Genomic DNA, 20431 nt, shown 5'->3' with positions numbered 1-20431 from the left:
GGATAAGGTGATCGGATTCTTGGGTTTTGTAATTTGATAATGGATTTGATGGAATTGTGTGGATATTACCTTCTTCCTTATACAACGCTTCATGTGGTCTTGAAATGAATAATTGCGACAAGTTCTAAATCACATGAAACATATGACTCACTCAAAGCTTCCGAAAAAATATTTATATGGCATGAGGTTTATCTCACAGTAACGGAGGAATTGGGTATTAACGCCATATTTTGCATAAATTTATTCTCAATATTACAAAACTTTTTCTTACCTTTTCACTTTTATGTAATGATTGGTTATTTGCAAAAAATTTTCTTGGTTTTCTCTTTTGGTTTTTAAGTAATCTTTATTTGCTGCAAAAATATTTGTTTAGAGAATTTTAATAATTAGTTGGACAAACAATTGGTCAAGTAATTCCCCTCCCCATACTTGAATCTCACATTGTCCTCAATGTGACAAGATTCATGAAAATATAAAAATTCTAAATAAGTATTCTGGGTAAAAATAGAGAGTTACTTCCCTACGGGTTAATGAAATTTCGACAGAGTGTCCCCTGTTTTTCGTCCGTTTTCCTGTTTTTGTACCTGTATAATATAAAACTGCAAACGTCCATAAACAACCAAGCATAAACTGCTGAAAATTGGGTATGGAATCATCCATCCCTTGCCCTATCGGGCTAAATTAGTACCTAGCATAATGTCTTTGGCACCCACGGCCATAAAAGTATCCAAACCAACATAAAAACAAACAAACAAGTACGAAAAGTAAATTGTTCAAAACACACATAATAAGTTCATAAAATATTACCAACCCGTGCCTGTGCCCGACCTACCAGTGCCGCCAGTCATCAGTTACCCGCATCCGGGTCAAATGGTCCCCACTGCCTGTCCATGCGATAGCCCAAAGATCAATCTCTCGCATCGTCTCTGCATATTCAGCTGCTCGCTGTGCATCTGAGGCAGTCATCTGGTCTGTAATCCTGTTAAATAAGGCGGTAGTATTAGCTGAGAACTAATCAATAAGTCCATAAATACCCTCGAAAGAGTATCGGCTATCGTGTGATGAACTGGGGCCGGCCCCTGATGAAGATGGGCCCCCTCTCTGATGGTAAGTTCGGCGGCGGTATTGTCTGGGCGGTGATTGTCGTCTCTCATGCACATCCTGTATCATCATCTCTGACGGGTCTTCTGGGTCCCAAACTTGGTTGTTCTTGTCACAAAATCTCCACACACCCGGGCTGATTTGCTGAACCATCTTCATGCTCTCACAGTAATCAAGGTTGAGAGCGATCGTGTCTGGGCTTGGAGTTCCTTCTGTGTCTGCATTATAGGCCTGGTAGAGGTTGTAGATCCAGGGACCACCGAAGATCGAGGAATTTCCTCGGGCAGTAGCATTTGTCATGAAAAGTTTGCAAAATAGCATAGTGATATTGCATGGTATTTCGTTTTTTATGCAGTACAATGCCCAAAGATCCTTCAGGTTAACAACTCCCTCACTCTGCCCTCTAGCGTTGACGGTATGACTCAGCAAACGGTGGATGTACCTCATCAGCGGGTCACGTTGGGCTGTGCTTTTAGAGACGCTTGGTCTATACGTTGTTGTTCCATAACTCAATTGTTCCCAAGCTTCTTCCCTTATGGCACCTGCTACGGCTTCATCATCGTCACCTTCATCTGTAAATGTTGTTTTTGCTTCGAACCAGATGTCGGTGTCAGTTTCCTCGGCCGTGTAAATACCCAAATCAATTCCCAGCTGGGTGACAGAAGTTGTATACCAAACACCCCCACATCGGAACTCGACTGCCTTGGCATCCCACATGTCAAACTTTTTCTTCTTTATGTTGAACGAGGCTAGGAATTCTTTTGTGAGTTCCGTTACTGAATCCCCTGTCTGGTTAAAAACCCGTCTCCTAGGTCCCTTCACAATGCTTTGATAGCGGTCCCATTGGTTTACGTTTCTTAGGGTGTCTTCACATGCACGGAAGTGGGCTTCTGGATATCTGTTGTTGAGATACGTTAATCTTTCGTTTTCCGATCGATCCTTTGTCTTGCGGTTTACGAAGACTAGGAATGCATGAAAATCTTCCCCATACTCAGCCATCTGCAATTCACACTTAAATTAGTCAAAACTTCATGAAAAATTTTCATTTTGCTAAAACAGAAAGCAAAGCATGGCGGCGTGCTTTCAGAAGCACGGTACCGTGCTGCTGCTTCTGGTTCAGTTCCTTTGATGTTTGACTTTTGGTTGACCACGACTCGTGTTATTTTGGGCACGGCTCGTGTTTTTAATATCGATTCTAACTTACTCAGACTCAAACCCTCGTTTTTAATGGTGCGTCGGGTATTTATGCAAAAACCCAAAAACCCGAATTGTTTCTTTCAATTAAACCCTAACCATCAATCATTCAACAATCTATTCATCATAAACAAGCCTAATAACCCATACCCTCTTCGGGTTTTGACCCGATTTGGTCAATTTGAACGATTTTAGGGTTAATTTAAACCTAGAATGACGAATTTGGACAACACAATTGTTAAATTAACATACCTTAGGTTTAGAATTGACGAATTGATGAAGAAATTAGCAAAACAATTGAAGGTCGGCGGTTTTCGGTTTAGAATGCAATGAAAAATAGGGTTGGTTGTGTGAGAAAGTTATTTTATCAAGTTAAAACTCGTAACTGCCATGACACCAAAAACACGGCCCCGTGATTTTAGAAGCACGGTACCTTGCTGCTTAGTGCAGACAGTACTGTTTTGTTTATTTGTCGAGCTGGTTTGTTTTTAACTGGGTTTTTATTTTCTGGTTATTTTAAACTTGGTAATTAAACATTCTAATTTTCATTAAAAACATAAAACTAAAAACATAATTAAAGATAGATGAAATGAAAAGTACAACAACAATTCGCGGGTCCTAACACATAGCACTAGCGGGAACAACTTAAACATGAAACAAAGTCAGAACTTCAACGACCACCACTCCCGAACAAGTCTTGGATGTGTGGTGGTGCTCGTTTGGCTTCCAAAACTTCGTCAAGCTTTTTGTTGAGCGTGACGATTTCTCGGTTGAGAAAGTTAAGTTTGGAAGTCACATCCTTGTAGTGGCCATCCACAACATGGAAGTTCTCGAACCTAAGCAGGTCGACTTTGTTAATCAACTCGACTACTCGAGCCTCGGTTTGCATGTTGCTCTCAACTTGATCTCTTATGATGCATTGGAGTTTCATGATTTGTTCCTCGAGGAAGGAAGATTCATGTTGTTTCCCCTTCTTCACTGGCCTCCATTCAACCCGTTTTCCTTCCATTTAGGTAGTTTTTGTTCGGTGTGAATGGAATAGTGAATTTATGCATGCATTATATAGAGACTGGAAAGTTGAACACGGCCCCGTGTTTTTGGAAGCACGGCCATGTGCTGCTAGAGGAATAAATGTTTCTGAGTCAGAGAATTGTACGGAGTCAGCGCGTATCATGCTGAAGATTCTGGGTGACCACGGCCCGTGCATTTTGTCACAGTGATTTTTTTCTTTTAAATTTTCAACACGATTTAAGATCCGAAATTTTTAGAATGACGTTTATTGTGATAATTTGGAAGTTTGGTCATCTAAAAATTACTTTTCATTAAATAAAGATACTAGAACAATTTCAGGATAAGCCCGGGTTTCCTAAGAAAAGAAAATAATCGGGTTAAGCCCGAAGTCCTAACACATTGTGCTTAATTCACTTGTTTACACATAAAAGCATAAAATTAGGTTTCCTAGAGTTCCCCGAAAGGCTCTCCTCCTCCGAATGGTCCTGGTGGAGGAAAATACGTGAAATCGAGAACTTGAAACTGGAGTTGCTCGTTGATGTCTCGGAGTTCCATTTTCATGTTTTCCACCGATTCGGTGAGTTGCACGAGATGCATCTCCGCAAGGGGATTCATTTCGGGGAGTTCTTTCACGAGTTCTTGAAGTTTCAAGAGAAGCTCGGTTTTGGAAACATGGTGGCATCATTTCTCGGATGTCGGGAAATGAGAATTGCTTCATTCATCTCAGTTGGCATGCTGAATTTTCAGAGGTTTTTGGTTTTGGTTTTGGTTTTGGTTTGTGCAAGAAATGCAATGACACAAGGTGCCTTTTATAACCAAACAGGAAACCGAGCACGGTACCGTGCTTTTAGAAGCACGCCCCCGTGTTTTTGTTCTGACAATTATGTTACAAACCAGTCTGACTGAGATTTTTGCAGCGAAGATGCCGGCCCGCATTTTTTAGGCATGACCGTGCTTTTGGAAGCACGCTCCCGTGTTTTTAATAATTTTTTTTTTTTTATATTTACAAGACCTGGTTTTGAGAAGGTCTTGGCAAGACCTTATTTCCTTAATTTTTTAATCAAGAAGTTTGGAGGGTTAATACCTCCAACACTTCTTTAAGTGGACCGTCGATATATGGTTTTAATTGATGCCCATTTACCTTGAACATCTGGCCATTTGAATTTGAAATTTTGATGGTTCCATAGTCAAAAACTGTTTCGACTACGTATGGACCTGTCCATCGGGATTTCAGTTTTCCTGGGAACAGACGTAAACGAGCGTTATATAATAGTACACGAACGCCAGTTTGAAAATTTTTATTTCCTTTTAAATGAGCGTTATGTATGCGTTTAGTCTTCTCCTTGTAGGACCAGGAATTTTCGTAGGCCATTGTTCTCAGTTCCTCTAGCTTATGAATTTGATCTTCCCGGTTTGCTCCGGCGGATGTTAGATCAAAATTCACTGCTCTGAGGGCCCAGTAGGCTTTGTGTTTTAATTCTACTGGTAGATGACATGCCTTCCCGTAAACGAGCTTGAAGGGTGTCGTTCCTATGAGAGTTTTGTAGGCCGTCCTGAGGGCCCACAATGCGTCATCTAATTTTTCTGCCCAATTTTCGCGATTCATCCCCACACTTCTTTCCAAAATTCTCTTAATTCCTCGGTTCGAGACTTCTACCTGCCCACTGGTCTGAGGGTGATATGGTGTTGCCAATCGGTGATGGACCCCATATCGTGCTAAGACCTTGTCCATCAGGGTGTTACAGAAGTGAGTACCTCTGTCGCTGATGAGGGATTTTGGAGTACTGAATCTTGAGAATAACTTTTTCAGAAATCTTACAACTACCCGAGAATCGTTGGTGGGAAGAGCTTGTGCTTCTATCCATTTAGATACGTAGTCGACTGCTACAAGGATGTATTTATTTCCGAATGAGTTAGGAAATGGCCCCATGAAATCTATCCCCCATACATCAAAGATTTCACAGATTTGAATGCCTTTTTGAGCCATCTCATTTTTTGATGAGATGTTCCCGGCTCTTTGACAAGCATCGCATGCTTGGATCAAAGTATGTGTATCTTTGTATATAGTGGGCCAGAAAAATCCTGCATCATACATTTTCCTGACCGTGGTGACGGTACCGTGGTGTCCGCCTGTTGGTCCTTCATGGTAGTGTTTGAGAATGTCTAAGGCCTCCTTGCCTGCTACGCACCTACGAATGACTTGATCCGCACCTATCCTAAATACGTATGGATCTTCCCAAAAGTAAAACTAAAGATCGGAGAAGAATTTCTTCTGCTGTTGATGGGTAAGTCCTTTTCTGAGGATCCTACAAGCTAAGTAATTTGCGAAGTCAGCATACCAAGGACTTTCGTCCTTTTCTTCTATCACTTCTTGAATGTGAATGAGGACTTCATGTGGGAAATTATCATTGATAATTTCTTTATGAAGTTCCTTGGGAGTTGGACATTCTAAACGTGAAAGATGGTCTGCGGCTACATTTTCTGCTCCCTTCTTTTCTTTAACTTCGATGTCAAATTCTTGGAGTAGTAGGATCCACCGGATGAGTCTAGGTTTGGCATCTTGTTTGTTGAATAGGTACCGTATTGCGGCATGATCGGTGTAAACTATGGTTTTGGAAAGAACTAGGTAGGATCTAAATTTTTCAAAGGCGAAAACTACTTATAGTAACTCTTTTTCTGTTGTGGTGTAATTCTCTTGTGCACCGGTAGGAGTTTTACTGGCATAGTAAATTGGATGAAAGTGTGTTTCTTTGCGTTGTCCGAGTACGGCACCAACTGCAAAGTCACTTGCATCGCACATGATTTCGAATGGAATGGTCCAATCGGGTGTGGTCATGATTGGTGCATTGACAAGTTTGTCTTTTAATGTATTGAATGATTCAACACACTCCTCAGAAAAGACAAATGGTGCGTCTTTCTATAGAAATTTGGTCATAGGTCTTGAGATTTTTGAGAAGTCTTTTATGAAGCGGCGGTAGAAACCTGCGTGACCTAGAAAACTTCTAATGGCTTTGACTGAATTTGGCGGCGGAAGTTTGGATATGGTTTCTATTTTGGCCATATCAACTTCTAGTCCGTTTTGAGAAATCTTGTGTCCTAGAACAATGTTTCCTTTACCATAAAGTGGCATTTTTCCCAGTTGAGTACTAGATTTACTTCTTCACACCTAGCTACATTTTGTCTAGGTTTTTCAGACAATGATCGAAGGAGTCTCCAAAGACTGAGAAGTCGTCCATGAAAACTTCCATAGAGTTTTCGATCATTTCATGAAAGATGGCCACCATGCAGCGTTGGAAGGTGGCTGGAGCATTACATAGTCCAAATGGCATTCTTCGGTAGGCGAAGGTTCCATACGGACATGTAAAAGTGGTTTTCTCCTGATCCTCAGGAGTAATGGGAATTTGAAAGTATCCGGAAAATCCATCAAGAAAACAGTAGAACATTTTTCCAGATAATCGTTGAGCATTTGGTCTATGAAAGGAAGTGGAAAATGATCTTTTCTTGTGGCATCATTAAGCTTCCGGTAATCAATGCGAACTCGCCAGCCTGTGATGGTCCTCATTGGTATTAGTTCATCCTTCTCGTTCATTACGACCGTCATCCCTCCCTTCTTGGGTACTACTTGAACGGGACTAACCCAAGGTGAATATGAGATTAGGTAGATTAATCCGGCATCAAGCAGTTTGATTACTTCCTTCTTCACCACATCTTGCATGTTTGGATTGAGACGCCTTTGATGTTGGACCATGGGTTTGTATTCTTCTTCCATGAGGATTTTGTGAGTACAAAAGGAAGGACTGATGCCCTTGATATCCATGATCTTCCATGCGATAACCTTCTTATGGTTTTTGAGAACCTTAAGGAGTTCGTCTTTCTCTTCTTTAGAAAGGTGAGATGAAATAATTACTGAGAGTTGAGAATATTTCTCTAGAAAGGCGTATTCGAGATGTTTTGGTAGTTCTTTTAATTCTAAGGCTGGTGGTTCTTCGATTGATGGTTTTGATTTTTCATTGTTTTCAATGATTTTGTATATAATTTCTGATTCTTCTTGGTGGTTATTATTGAAATTTTCGTTTTCTAAAATGGGTTTATTGAGTGTTTTGTCTAAGACTTGTGTTTCTAAGGGAGTGTTGATGGAGGAATCTCGCATATAGCAACTCATGATGGAGTCTATGATGTCAACACAATATAAAGTGTCATCGTGCTGTTGCGGATATTGCATAGATTTTCCTATGTCAAAAGTGATTGCCTCGTCATTGACCCTAAGAGTGAGTTTACCGGTGCAAACATCAATGATAGCCTTTGCAGTGGCTAAAAAGGGTCTTCCTAAAATTAGAGGTACACTTTTGTCTTCCTCCATTTCTAGAATCACAAAATCTACTAGGAAAACGAACTTTTCAATTTTGACAAGCATGTTTTCAACAATGCCCCGAGGATATTTAACGGATCGGTCAGCTAACTGAATGCCCATGCGGGTGGGCTTTGGTTCTCCTATCCCTAGTTTTGCAAAATCCTCATAAGGCATTAAATTAATACTAGCTCCTAGGTCAGCCAGGGCATTGCTAACAGATAAATTTCCTATGAGACAAGGGATAGTAAAGCTCCCTGGATCGGTCATCTTTGTCGGTAGCTAGCTTTGGAGGTTTGCTGAACATTCTTCACTTAGGGTGACATGCGAGAGCTCCTCCGGCTTCTTTTTGTTTGTCAACACTTCTTTGAAAAACTTGGCATATTTTGGCATCTGAGCAATAGCTTCGACAAAAGGGATGTTGATATGGAGTTGTTTAAAGAGTTCTAGAAACTTCCCATACTGGGCTTCCAATCGTTCCTGCTTCAGTCTTCCGGGGTATGGAATAGGTGGAACATAGGTTCGGACTGGCTCCTTAGGCTGGACTATGCTTGTTGGGGTCCAGCTTTTCCTGCGTTTCATCAGGAGACTTTTTCTCCATAACTGATTCTGAAGTTGGTGAGACAACAGTGGTCGTACCGCTCCTGAGTGTAACGGCGTTAGTTGTTGCCTTCGGGTTAGTGATTGTGTTGCTTGGAAGAGTGCCAGGTGGTCTTTCGGATAATTGTCGGGCAATTTGTCCGATTTGGGTTTCTAGGTTCTGAAGTGATGCTTGTTGACTTTTGAGATCAGCTTCATGTTTTAATAATACTCCGCTGATATCAACAGCTTTTGAGTCGGCTTTCTTTTTTACTTCATTTGTTTTAGTCATTAATTGGATCATCATTTCTTCGATCTTTGAGTAGCTTGGGTTTTGATGGCTATTAGAACTTTGATCTTGAAATTGAGGTTTTGGCTGGAAGGGTTGATTCATTGGTCTTTTCGAATCCGGGTAAAGGTTGAGTGTTGCCTCCGTCTTTCCAGCTGAAATTCGGGTGGTTTCTCCATCCTGGATTGTAGTTGTTGCTGAAAGCGTTGTTCTGTCGAGCGATGAAATCGACTTCTTTCATGGCAATATTGACTTTTTACAGTCACTTGTCTTATGATTTCCTCCACAAGTATCACATGTGAGTCTGGTTTTTGATAGTTCGGCTTGAAGTTGTTCGAATTTTTTGGAAAGAGCTTCAAGCTGTGCTATGAGAAGAGTGTTGGAATCAACGTGGTGTATTCCTTTATGGGTAGGTGTAGATCTTGGTGGGTTATAAGCGAAACTCTTCTTTGCGGCCTTCTCCAGGACTTCAAATGCTTTGTTAGGTGATTTGGATCCCAAGTCTCCACCAACGATCTGGTCGATGGCCTGTTTGTTTTGACTGGATTTTGCGTCAAAGAAAGTTTGAACTTGTAACATTACGCTCAGTCCATGATGTGGGCATCTTCTTAGAAGACTTTTGTATCTTTCCCATGCTACGTGTAACGATTCATCATCATCGGTCCGGAATCCGGTAATGCTGGCTCGGTATTTGGCAGTTTTATCGGGCAGAAAATATTTGAGGAGAAACTGTTCAACCATCTGGTCCCAGGTGGTAATGGAAACAGAAGAAATAGATTCTATCCATTTTAGGGCTTGGCCCCTTAGAGAAAGGAAAGAGTTTAAGCTTGATTTGATCTTCTGAACAGTTTTTGATTTTAAAGGTTCCGCAAATTCGTAGAAATCGGGATATGTGAGAAAGAGGGTCTTCGTCGAGGAGACCATGAAATTGAACTGAATTTTCCATCATATGAATGGTGCTAGATTTGATTTCGAAATTTTCGGTGATTTCGGGTGGAGCCACTCCATTGTCGTAGCCTTCGAGAGTTGGCTTGGCATACTGGCTCATGTTCGGTTCATTGTTCTAGGCCGCCATCATTTCTTCGGTTTGATTTTCTCCTGATGTGGTGGCGTCTACTGATTCGTCTTTGATTGTTTCGGCGGTTTCTGTAGTCTGTTTACGAGTTCGTCGACGAAGGAGTCGTTCCGGTTCAGAAATTGGAGAAACAAGCTCAGGCTCAGAAGTAGAGGACATACATGGGACTAAATCAAAAGTAAACTAAATTAAAAGTTAGCTAAAGTTAGTCTAAAAGGTAAGTCTAATATTAAGCTACAAGTTAAGCTAAGCTACTTTAAACTAAACTAAACTAAGGTCTAAATTAATTAGAGTAAGGCAAGGTAAATAAAGGTAAAAATTAGGCTAGCCGTAAAATTATATATTTTAGTATTTAGTAAAAAAAATAAAGATAAAATAAATTAGAAGTAAAAAAATTTGTACAATTATATACAATAATTAAATTAAAACTTGGATCGTTCTTAGAAACGTACCGTGTCCTCGGCAACGGCGCCAAAAACTTTGATGCGTGCGTGCGTGTGGTATAAAATATAAAAGGATGGAATGAGTTGCTTTAGCACAAGATCGTGTTTTAAATTTATAAAAGTGATTTCTACAAAGACTAAACACACATAAAATAGGCAAGTGTACCTATCGTATATGTAGAATAGTATTGGTAACAACCAAGTATCAATCCGTGGACACAAATGTTTCTCATAATAAATCGTTGTTTTACTTTAATCGGAGGTTTTAATCATTTTGGGGTTAATTTTTGAACTTTTTATAAAATATAAATACTTATATATACATAGGTGACCAAGGTAAGAAATTCTAAACGAGTTGTTCAATTATGCGAAGGTTACCATCTAAGATCAAGAATCGACTCCATTTTAGCATTGATAATTAATATGTAGACATGTGATAAACTTACCGTAGCAATATATGATAGATAGCTCCTTAAACCTTAAGTTAGCATCTTTGGCACTAAGGAGATGATATGCTGTGACACTCATCAATTTCAGGTTAACTCCGTTAATTCAAACTCCGTCAATTCAAACTTAAGATCACTTGATCTATAACGCACATCTCATTACATTTAAACTAGGGTTTTAAATGACGCTTGACAATCACTACACATGTAATCTTTCGAGATTGCACCGAAACGCAAACGAGTTGACGCAAACCATTGGTGAATAAACGACAAACATCCAAACAATAAGTATTTGAGAATTATGTGTTAGGTTTATGTGTTATTTGATATTCATATGTAAAACACTAACTCAAGATGCAAAAGTCTATGTTATGCTAGAAATTGATTAATTAGAAGCTTAAGGGGGTTAAGTGTAACATAATTATACATATAAACAACATATTAATAACCTAAACCCTAATCCCCTCTCTCCCTCCCCTCTCACCTGGCGGTATCCCTCACCCCCCCCCCTCTCCTCTCTCGTCGACCGAGCCACAAGGCGCACACACACACACGTATACAACTCGGTTTCAAGCTTGATCGAAGAGTTAAGAAGCTAATTAGGTAATATAAACACCATATCTAATCCATTCTATCATTTAATTGTATGATTAAACCTGTAATCATAAACCCTAAGTGTTAAATATGTTGTTTGTTGATGATTTAGGGTTACATGCAAGATCGTTAGTTCATAGGTTAATTGTTTATTGAGTTTTGATGAAAACTGATGCTGGACAGATTATTGAATTCGTGTTTGGGCGGCTGTAACTCGATGTTAATTTTATGTTTTGATACGATTGTTGATTCTACAGTATACTAGGTCGAGTCTAGTTTCTGAAAAGTCCGAGTTTGTAATTTTTGGACGTATAAAAGTCTGTTTTTATTATTTTACAAAACTGTTGTGCAAGGCTGATTTGGGAGACCTGCTGTTAGGCTGTTTTGCGACAAATATATCTCATAAACTACAAGACCATATGGGTTGGTTCCACTTCTGGAAGAAAATACATTGAGTTAGGAACTAACCTAATTGGTCTTGCATTAATTGGATTTTTCATTTAACGGGAATAACAAATAACATTCTGTTGCGCATGATTCTGACTGCTGTGAGTTTACTGTAATGTTTTGACCATTGTGAGAAACCTATGTGGAATAAAAATACAATAAAAATAGTTCTGGAAACCTAACTCATGTGTGCTTTTATGACGATTTTTGGTAAATTAATTTATATGTTATGATCTGTTGAATAGAGTAATCTTTCAAGTAGAAATCTGTCCTGATAGAACTAGCTGCTGAACTATATGAAAATACATGAAACGTGCTTGTTGCTAGATAATTGCCATGTTTTTGACTAAATTGCCCTTGTGGGGAATGATTGCTAGTAATGTACAATATTAATACTTGACACGTAAGTAGTTGTTCACACATGTAACGTACCACCAATGTGTTTGTTGAGTCACACAAAATCACAAACGAAACACGAAACGTATCTTATGCATAGGTATTATGTGCCGAGTCTAGAGACTCAATAATAGTTCCAACACTTAGAAAATCTCATTCTTGTTTTAGAACGCTAGTGAGGATTTTCTGTGACGCGCATCTCTTGGTTGACTTGTTTTTTGAATTCTTCGCAAACAGTGAGTTTCACGTTCCCCTTTTACTCTTTTAAACGCTTTTACTTGGGGGAGAATACATACTCCAAACCGCTTTAGATTTTGTTATTTAGTTATATATCACTTGTAAAGGCTAAGTGGCAAACGAAACAACAAAAGTCCTTCATAACATCGAACCGTTTAGTATTGGATAATAGCGAGTCACTGTTGAGTAGTACTACTAGGTTTGACAAACCCCACCCAACGCTAAACTCGACTGGAGGTCGAGCGGGTGTAATCTTGGCTAACACATGTTCCATGGTCTGGATAGACATGGTGTCAAGGCAATTGATAAACAGTCAGCTTCGATGTCGAACACTTAGTAATACTTGTTTTATAGGCTAGCTACCTATAGATATATAATTGATTTAACATTATCTGGTAACGCAAACGCAAACGCAAAACGCAAACGCAAAACGTAAACGCAAACGCAAACGCTTTATTTATATAAACTTGTGAACTCACCAACCCCGTGTTGACACTTTTAGTATGTTATTCTCAGGTAGCCGAGGCGGGCGCGCGGTATAGGATCATGCATTACCTTGAACTCTATCGTTTTTGCAAACTTGTTTTTAAACTGTTATCAATTGGGTTTTAAGTCGTCCTGCTTGACGCAACACTTGGTTTATGATTTTACGCTTCCGCACTTATTTACACTTAAATGTTTCGTGGTTTGAAAACTTTACTTATGATGTTTGATTATAACTAATGATTCCGATCCTGTTAGTTCACACCCTCTGACTGTAAAACTCCGTTAGTGGATTTGAGGGTGTGGCATATGCGCATTTTAAAGTCCACCCTTTCCTAATGTCATACCGTCTCATTGATGTCAATTTAAGTTGGCAAGTAGTTTCGTAAAGTAGAAAGATTAGGATTGACTTCAATTTCTCGAATACCAATTCTAACAACTTCGGGTGGTTGTAGTTCATCACATAACCTCCCCTTGGTTGATTTAAGTAGGTTATAATTACACATTCCGTTAACATATGGTTCCTTTACTAATTTGATATCCTAAGCAAAGCCATTTTCGGATTACCAAGGTTTAGAAAAATACACCATAACTTATATCTCATCATTTCTAAGTACAATATAAGGATCCATGTTTCGATAATGTATCAAAGTATTTCTATCTTTCAAGAACATGAATCGATCATGAACGATAGCCAATGAGATTGACAACCACCAACTTTGAATTAGTGATTTAAGATGGTGAAACATTTCTTATCAAAAGATAATTGTAATATAACCATGTACTTTACTAGACTACATCACATGTCTTGATTGATTATCAAGTAAAACAAAGCTTCTTCATAGATTTTAGATGGTAAAAGGAGTTTAGCTCATAATGAGCATGATGATAAACATTAAGATGATTGATAATAACAAATACATGATTAAACTTGGAACAATCTAACCAGATGTAGATGAATCTTTCTTCTTAATGATGTTGATGATGGTTGATGATGATGATTAGTGGTGATGACCTCCAAACCTTCAAACTCTTCACTAGATCTTCAAAGTGAGTGTTAGTGTGTGTTTTTATAAGTGAAAACCGGAGAGAATTCTTTTCAATGCACACCAAATGAATGCAACATGAGCCACTATTTATAGGCAATCCGGATGGTGAGGCACGGCCCCGTGCTTGCTGAGCACGCCCCCGTGCATTTTTATGACATGTGCCAGATTTGTTTTTGTCGTTTCTGGAAGGTAAGCACGGCCCCGTGCTTCCTGAGGCACGCCCCCGTGGTTTTTTATGACATGTGCCAGATTTGTTTTGTCTTTTGTTTGAGGTGGCAACGGCCCCGTGGTTAGTAGGCACGGCCCCGTGGTTTTTAGTGACATGTGCTCAATTCTTCTTTGTCTTTTCTGCATTCCCGTCCACGGCCCCGTGCTTGATGAGCACGGTCCGTGCTTTTGTTTCAAGATTTTGTCTTTTCTTGTGTCAGAAGCATGGGGGCGTGTTTCTTCGTTTTATTGTGTTTTTTTCTGTTTTTCTTCGTATTTTTGCTTGTTTCTTCTTTTGGGGTTTGGTTTCACCTGAAATTATGTTTTATTATGATAAGTAGCATTTTATGCTATGTTATTTGATAGAAATTTCAGTTTTTGGAGATTTTTTGATGCCGAAAAGATGTATATTTCTATGTACATCATTAAGCAGTAACGAAGAGGTGTGGGTACTTTGTCATCATTCGGTCTTTACGCTCCAAAGTGAACTCAGGACCACGTCTAGATTCCCAACGAACTTTGTCAAGCGGAATACGACTACGCTTGGTCTGTTTGTCCATATGATCCGTGATTTCAACGGGTTTCTCGATAGCACGCATAGATTCATCAATTCGGACTTCATCGAGGGGTATATGGAGATTCCCCTCGGCTAAGCACTTCTTGAGATTGGAAACGTGAAAAGTTGGATGAACATTGGAGAGCTCTTCGGGGAGATTGAGACGATATGCAACTTTTGCCAACCCTTTAAACGATCTCAAACGGGCCAACAAAATGAGGAGATAGTTTATTCCTTTTGCCAAAACGAACTACCCATTTCCATGGAGATACTTTAAGGAGAACACGATCACCAACATTGAACTCGAGAGGTTTACAGCGCTTATCGGTGTAGCTCTTTTGACGGCTACCAGCGGCAAGAAGATTTTGACGAATGTGAGCGATTAGATCGGAAGTCTCATGAACAAGCTCGAGACCGGTGATTTGCAATTCACTAACCACGTTCCGACTAATCGGGATTAAACTTGGAACAATCTAACCAAATGTAGATGAATCTTCTTCTTAATGATGTTGATGATGGTTGATGATGATGATTAGTGGTGATGACCTCCAAACCTTCAAACTCTTCACTAGATCTTCAAAGTGAGTGTTAGTGTGTGTTTTTATAAGTGAAAACCGGAGAGAATTCTTTTCAAGGCACACCAAATGAATGCAACATGAGCCACTATTTATAGGCAATCTGGATGGTGAGGCACGTCCCCGTGCTTGCTGAGCACGCCCCCGTGCATTTTTATGACATGTGCCAGATTTGTTTTTGTCGTTTCTGGAAGGTAAGTACGGCCCCGTGCTTCCTGAGGCACGCCCCCGTTGCTTTTTATGACATGTGCCAGATTTGTTTTGTCTTTTGTTTGAGGTGGCAACGGCCCCGTGGTTAGTAGGCACGGCCCCGCAACGACCTAGAAATGCATTCATACATGACTATAACCGCAACGACCCATTAGTTATAAATTTACGCACTGCATATATAAATGTGTATTATATATTTAGTTATTCGTTTTCTTTAACTTTTTCCTCATTCACTCATTCGCGCGTAACCCATACACGACGTATCCTGTAAGGATGTCGACGCCATCATCATCATCATCCGACCATATGACTCATGCTCATGGAAAGGAACCGCAGCTACCTACCTCATCGCCACCTCGAGTAGTCCCGACACTAGCAGCCCCTGCACCGAAGAGACATCGCCTATCTGGAAACATGTACGAAGACAACGTTAGCTGGAGTTGGTACCCGAGTTTGATCCAGCGTATGGTTTACCGTGAGCAAGTTCCCCCATTACCTCACCCGGGCTGTCCTATGTCCTTCAACACGCTACCACCCATAACCGAACCAATGGAGCGTTCTTTCGCAGCTCTCGCCTCCTGCTTAGAGCGTGAAGTTGACATTATGTACTCGACGAGAGTGAATGTTACTAGATTGATATGGGATGGAGCAAAGTCTAGGAAGAGAATTTCCCACCTGACTGAAGCCATGAAGGAAGTTCAGGATGCTCATGTACAGCAAATGGAGATAATGAACAAAATGCAAGCAGAGATGATAGATTTGCGTGACCAAATTTTTAGTGCAAGAGCCCTTGCAACGACAGCTCTAGCCCGATGCGACACACTAGGGGAGCAGATTGCCCCGGATACAGAAGAACCTGAGGAAGAACCCGAGGAAGATACTGAGGAGGATGCACACTCGGACGTGTCCTCAGGCGACGACATCTCAGGATGATAACACCTAGATGTCTGGAAGAAACGTTGGTCATGGTCGCGGTAACATTAAACTAACCACAGCAGAACTCCAAACCCTATTGAATGACCATGCGGCGGCAGCTCTAGCCGCACATGTTCAAAATCAAGCGGGAGGTACAGCTGGAACGTGTACTTTCATGAACTACCTGGATTGCAAGCCCAATTCGTTTAAGGGCACTGAGGGAGCCATAGGTTTCCTGCGTTGGGCTAAGAAGACCGAATCAGCTTTCGAAATGTGTAACTGTCCACCCGCCAGTAGGGTCAAATTTGCTACTGGAACACTGGGAGATTCTGCTCTCACTTGGTGGAACTCCAATGTGCAAATTCTTGGATTGGAATTGGCAAACGCTAAGGACTGGGAAGAGTTCAAGAATATGATGCGGGAAGAGTATTGTCCCTCGCGAAGTTGGAATCTGAGTTTTGGTCGTTGAAAATGGTGGGTTCCGAGATTGAAGCCTATACCAACCGTTCCCATGAGCTAGCAGTAATGTGTCCACGGATGGTAGACCCGCCGAGTAAGAGAATCGAGATGTATATCGATGGGTTGGTACCACAAATTCAGGGTATGGTGACGTCTTCCAAACCGGCTACAATTCAACAAGCGATCCGGTTAGCTCACAAACTAACGGATCAGGCAGTGACCCAAGGTGCATTACCACCTAGAGGTTCAACCTCTAAAACCCATGACAACCCGAGCACTGACAACAGCAACAACAACCCGAGTAATGGAAAGAGCAAATTTGACAACGCCAGGTCCTCATCATCGAACCCCCCACAGCAACAACACTACCGTAAGCTCGAACTCGCTCGGAACTTCAATAATCAGAGTTCCAACAATAACAACAACGGTGGCGGACAAGTTTCGAGTGGCTATGCTGGGAAGTACCCGAAATGCAACAAGTGCAACTATCACCATGCTGGGCCATGCGACCGTATCAAATGTCTGAGATGCTGAAAAATGGGTCATCAGGCTAAGGAATGTAGGGGAGACCTAGCGGCAAGGGGTGCTCCTAAACATCCTACTGCGACTAAAGGGTGTTTCGAGTGTGGTCAAGAGGGTCATTTCAAGAAGGTTGCCCCAAACTAAAGCAGAATGAGAACAATGGAGGCAGCAACAGTGGCGGAAGCAGTGGTAAAGGTAGAGCTTTCGTCATTGTGTCGGGCCAAGCCCGCAACGATCCGTAACCGGAGCTGATAGGAGTTTTGTATCGAAAGCCTTTGGTAAACTCTTAGACTTAACTCCAACCCCGTTAGATGCTAAGTTTCCTGTTGAATTAGCTGACGGTCAACTCATGTACTTGCGGGATGTAAGTTGAAACTGTCGGGTTATACTTTTGATATCGACCTCATACCTTTTACACTTGGTAGTTTCGATGTCGTTGTCGGCATGAACTGGTTATCCGAGAACCGAGCGAGATTATATGTCATGACAAGATAGTCTACATCACTACCCCTTCCGGCGAGATCATTTCAACTCAGGGCGAGAAGAGCGGCATGACCACCAACGTCATCACCCTTATGAAGGTGCAGAAATATTTACGAAAGGGTCATCCGGCGATTTTAGCCCATATTTTCGAGAAACCCGCGGAGGAGAAACAAATCGAAGACATACCGATTGTGCGAGATTTTCCAGAAGTCTTCCCGGAGGATTTGCCTGGACTCCCACCTATTCGACAAGTCGAGTTCCAAATCGAATTGACCCCCGGTGCAGCACCGATAGCACTAGCCCCGTATCGGCTCGCACCGGCAGAGCTTCAGGAGTTGTCTACTCAATTGCAAGATTTGTTGGATAAAGGTTTTATCCGACCTAGCTCATCACCATGGGGAGCCCCTGTCTTATTTGTCCGAAAGAAGGACGGGACTTTCCCCATGTGCATCGACTACCGAGAGCTGAACAAGGTGACGATCAAGAACCGTTATCCCTTACCCCGAATTGATGATCTGTTTGACCAGCTGCAAGGATCGAGTTACTACTCGAAGATCGATCTGAGATCTGGTTACCATCAATTAAGAGTGCGCGAAGAAGATATTTCAAAGACGGCCTTCAGAACTCGGTACGGTCACTACAAGTTTTCGGTTATGCCTTTTGGCTTAACCAACGCACCAGCCGTATTTATGGATCTCGTGAATCGAGTATGCAAGGCGTACCTCGACAAGTTTGTGATCGTTTTTATTGATGATATCCTCGTCTACTCCAAGAACAAGGCCAACCACGAAGAACACCTGACATGTTCCAGATTTGTTTTGTCTTTTGTTTGAGGTGGCAACGGCCCAGTGGTTAGTAGACACGGCCCCGTGGTTTTTAGTGACATGTGCTCAATTCTTCTTTGTCTTTTCTGCATTCCCGTCCACGGCCCCGTGCATGATGAGCACGGCCCCGTGCTTTTGTTTCAAGATTTTGTCTTTTCTTGTGTCAGAAGCATGGGGGCGTGTTTCTTTGTTTTATTGTGTTTTCTTCTGTTTTTCTTCGTATTTTTGCTTGTTTCTTCGTTTGGGGTTTGGTTTCACCTGAAATTATGTTTTATTATGATAAGTAGCCTTTTATGCTATGTTATTAGATAGAAATTTCAGTTTTTGGAGATTATTTGATGCCGAAAAGATGTATATTTCTATGTACATCATTATGCAGTAACGAAGAGGTGTGGGTACTTGGTCATCATTCGGTCTTTACGCTCCCAAGTGAACTCAGGACCACGTCTAGATTCCCAACGAACTTTGACAAGCGGAATACGACTACGCTTGGTCTGTTTGTCCATATGATCCGTGATTTCAACGGGTTTCTCGATAGCACGCATAGATAAATCAATTCGGACTTCATCGAGGGGTATATGGAGATTCCCCTCGGTTAAGCACTTCTTGAGATTGGAAACGTGAAAAGTTGGATGAACATTGGAGAGCTCTTCGGGGAGATTGAGACGATATGCCACTTTTGCCAACCCTTTCAACGATCTCAAACGGGCCAACAAACGAGGAGATAGTTTATTCCTTTTGCCAAAACGAACTACCCATTTCCATGGAGATACTTTAAGGAGAACACGATCACCAACATTGAACTCGAGAGGTTTACAGCGCTTATCGGTGTAGCTCTTTTGACGGCTACCAGCGGCAAGAAGATTTTGACGAATGAGAGCGATTCGATCAGAAGTCTCATGAACAAGCTCGAGACCGGTGATTTGCAATTCACCAACCACGTTCCAACTAATCGGGGAACGACATTTTCGGCCGTAGAGAGCTTCAAATGGTGCCATGCCAATACTAGTGTGGAAACTATTATTGTAGGAAAACTCTACAAGTGGTAAGTGAGTATCCCAATTTCCACCAAAGTCTAGTATGCAAGAGCGGAGCATATCTTTAAGAGTTTGAATTATTCTCTTGGATTGACCATCGGTTTGTAGGTGATAAGCGGTTCTTAGATCAATACGTGTACCCAAGGCGGTTTGCAACGATCTCCAAAAATGAGAGGTAAACCGTCCATCACGATTGGAAATGATGGTCAGAGGCGTTCCATGACGGCAAATGATGTTCTTGACATAGATTCGGGCTAATTCGCTTATGGAGGACTTTTCACGGAACGGTATGAAGTTAGCCGACTTGGTCAAACGATCAACAATCACCCAAATACTATTATTGCGACTTTGAGTAGTGGGGAGTTTAGTAACAAAATCCTTGACTATGTCCTCCCATTTCCAAACGGGGATCGGAGGTTGCTCGAGCAAACCAAACGGATTTTGATGCTCGGCTTTAACCTTAGAACAAGTGAGGCATTTAGATACATATACCAAGATACTTTATTCATTCCCGACCACAAAAACATGGAACGAAGATCGGCATACATTTTATCCGCACCGGGATGAATAGATTATCGTGACTTATGAGCTTCATCGAGGATGAACATGCGAAGACCTTCACGATCGGGAACCCATAAATGGTCCAAATATCCCTAGATCGTTTTTAACCAACAAACAAAAACCCTAACTCAAATTGAATCAATTATGAAAGAATTAAACAAACCCAGATTTAGGGTTCGTTTGATTTGGGGGTGTAATTGGGACTACCTGTATATATATTACAAATCCTGTTTCTTTCCCAAGTTAAGGCACCAGCCCAATGGCTGGTGCGCGTTTGTTTAAAACACTCAAAGCCGGCCAGGTGCGGGTTCGAACCCCCTGGACGCGGTTTGGTATATTTTATTTTATTTAATTACTTTTTCTTTTAGTATACTTAATATTACTCATAAA

General features: G+C 41.1%; 1 pseudogene across 1 annotated transcript in view; it reads right to left on the bottom strand.

Moving 5' to 3' along the window:
• LOC143559323 (alpha-mannosidase-like) overlaps nt 1-19441 on the bottom strand; it is a 31632-nt pseudogene extending 12191 nt beyond the window's left edge. Inside the window, exons 1-3 of the transcript XR_013139917.1 lie at nt 19241-19441; nt 1460-2100; nt 895-979 (exon numbers count right to left, since the gene is read on the bottom strand). The product of XR_013139917.1 is annotated as an alpha-mannosidase-like (transcript). The remainder of the gene's footprint in view (nt 1-894; nt 980-1459; nt 2101-19240) is intronic.
• Between the last annotated feature and the right edge of the window lie 990 nt (nt 19442-20431).

Source organism: Bidens hawaiensis, unplaced genomic scaffold (genome assembly GCF_021521415.1).
Source record: "Bidens hawaiensis isolate Kalapana, Puna unplaced genomic scaffold, B.hawaiensis_p1.1 tig00001088_1, whole genome shotgun sequence".
NCBI classification, from domain to species: domain Eukaryota; kingdom Viridiplantae; phylum Streptophyta; class Magnoliopsida; order Asterales; family Asteraceae; genus Bidens; species Bidens hawaiensis.
The sequence above is the reverse complement of the archived record's forward strand: the minus strand, read 5'-3'. Positions and strand labels throughout refer to the sequence as shown.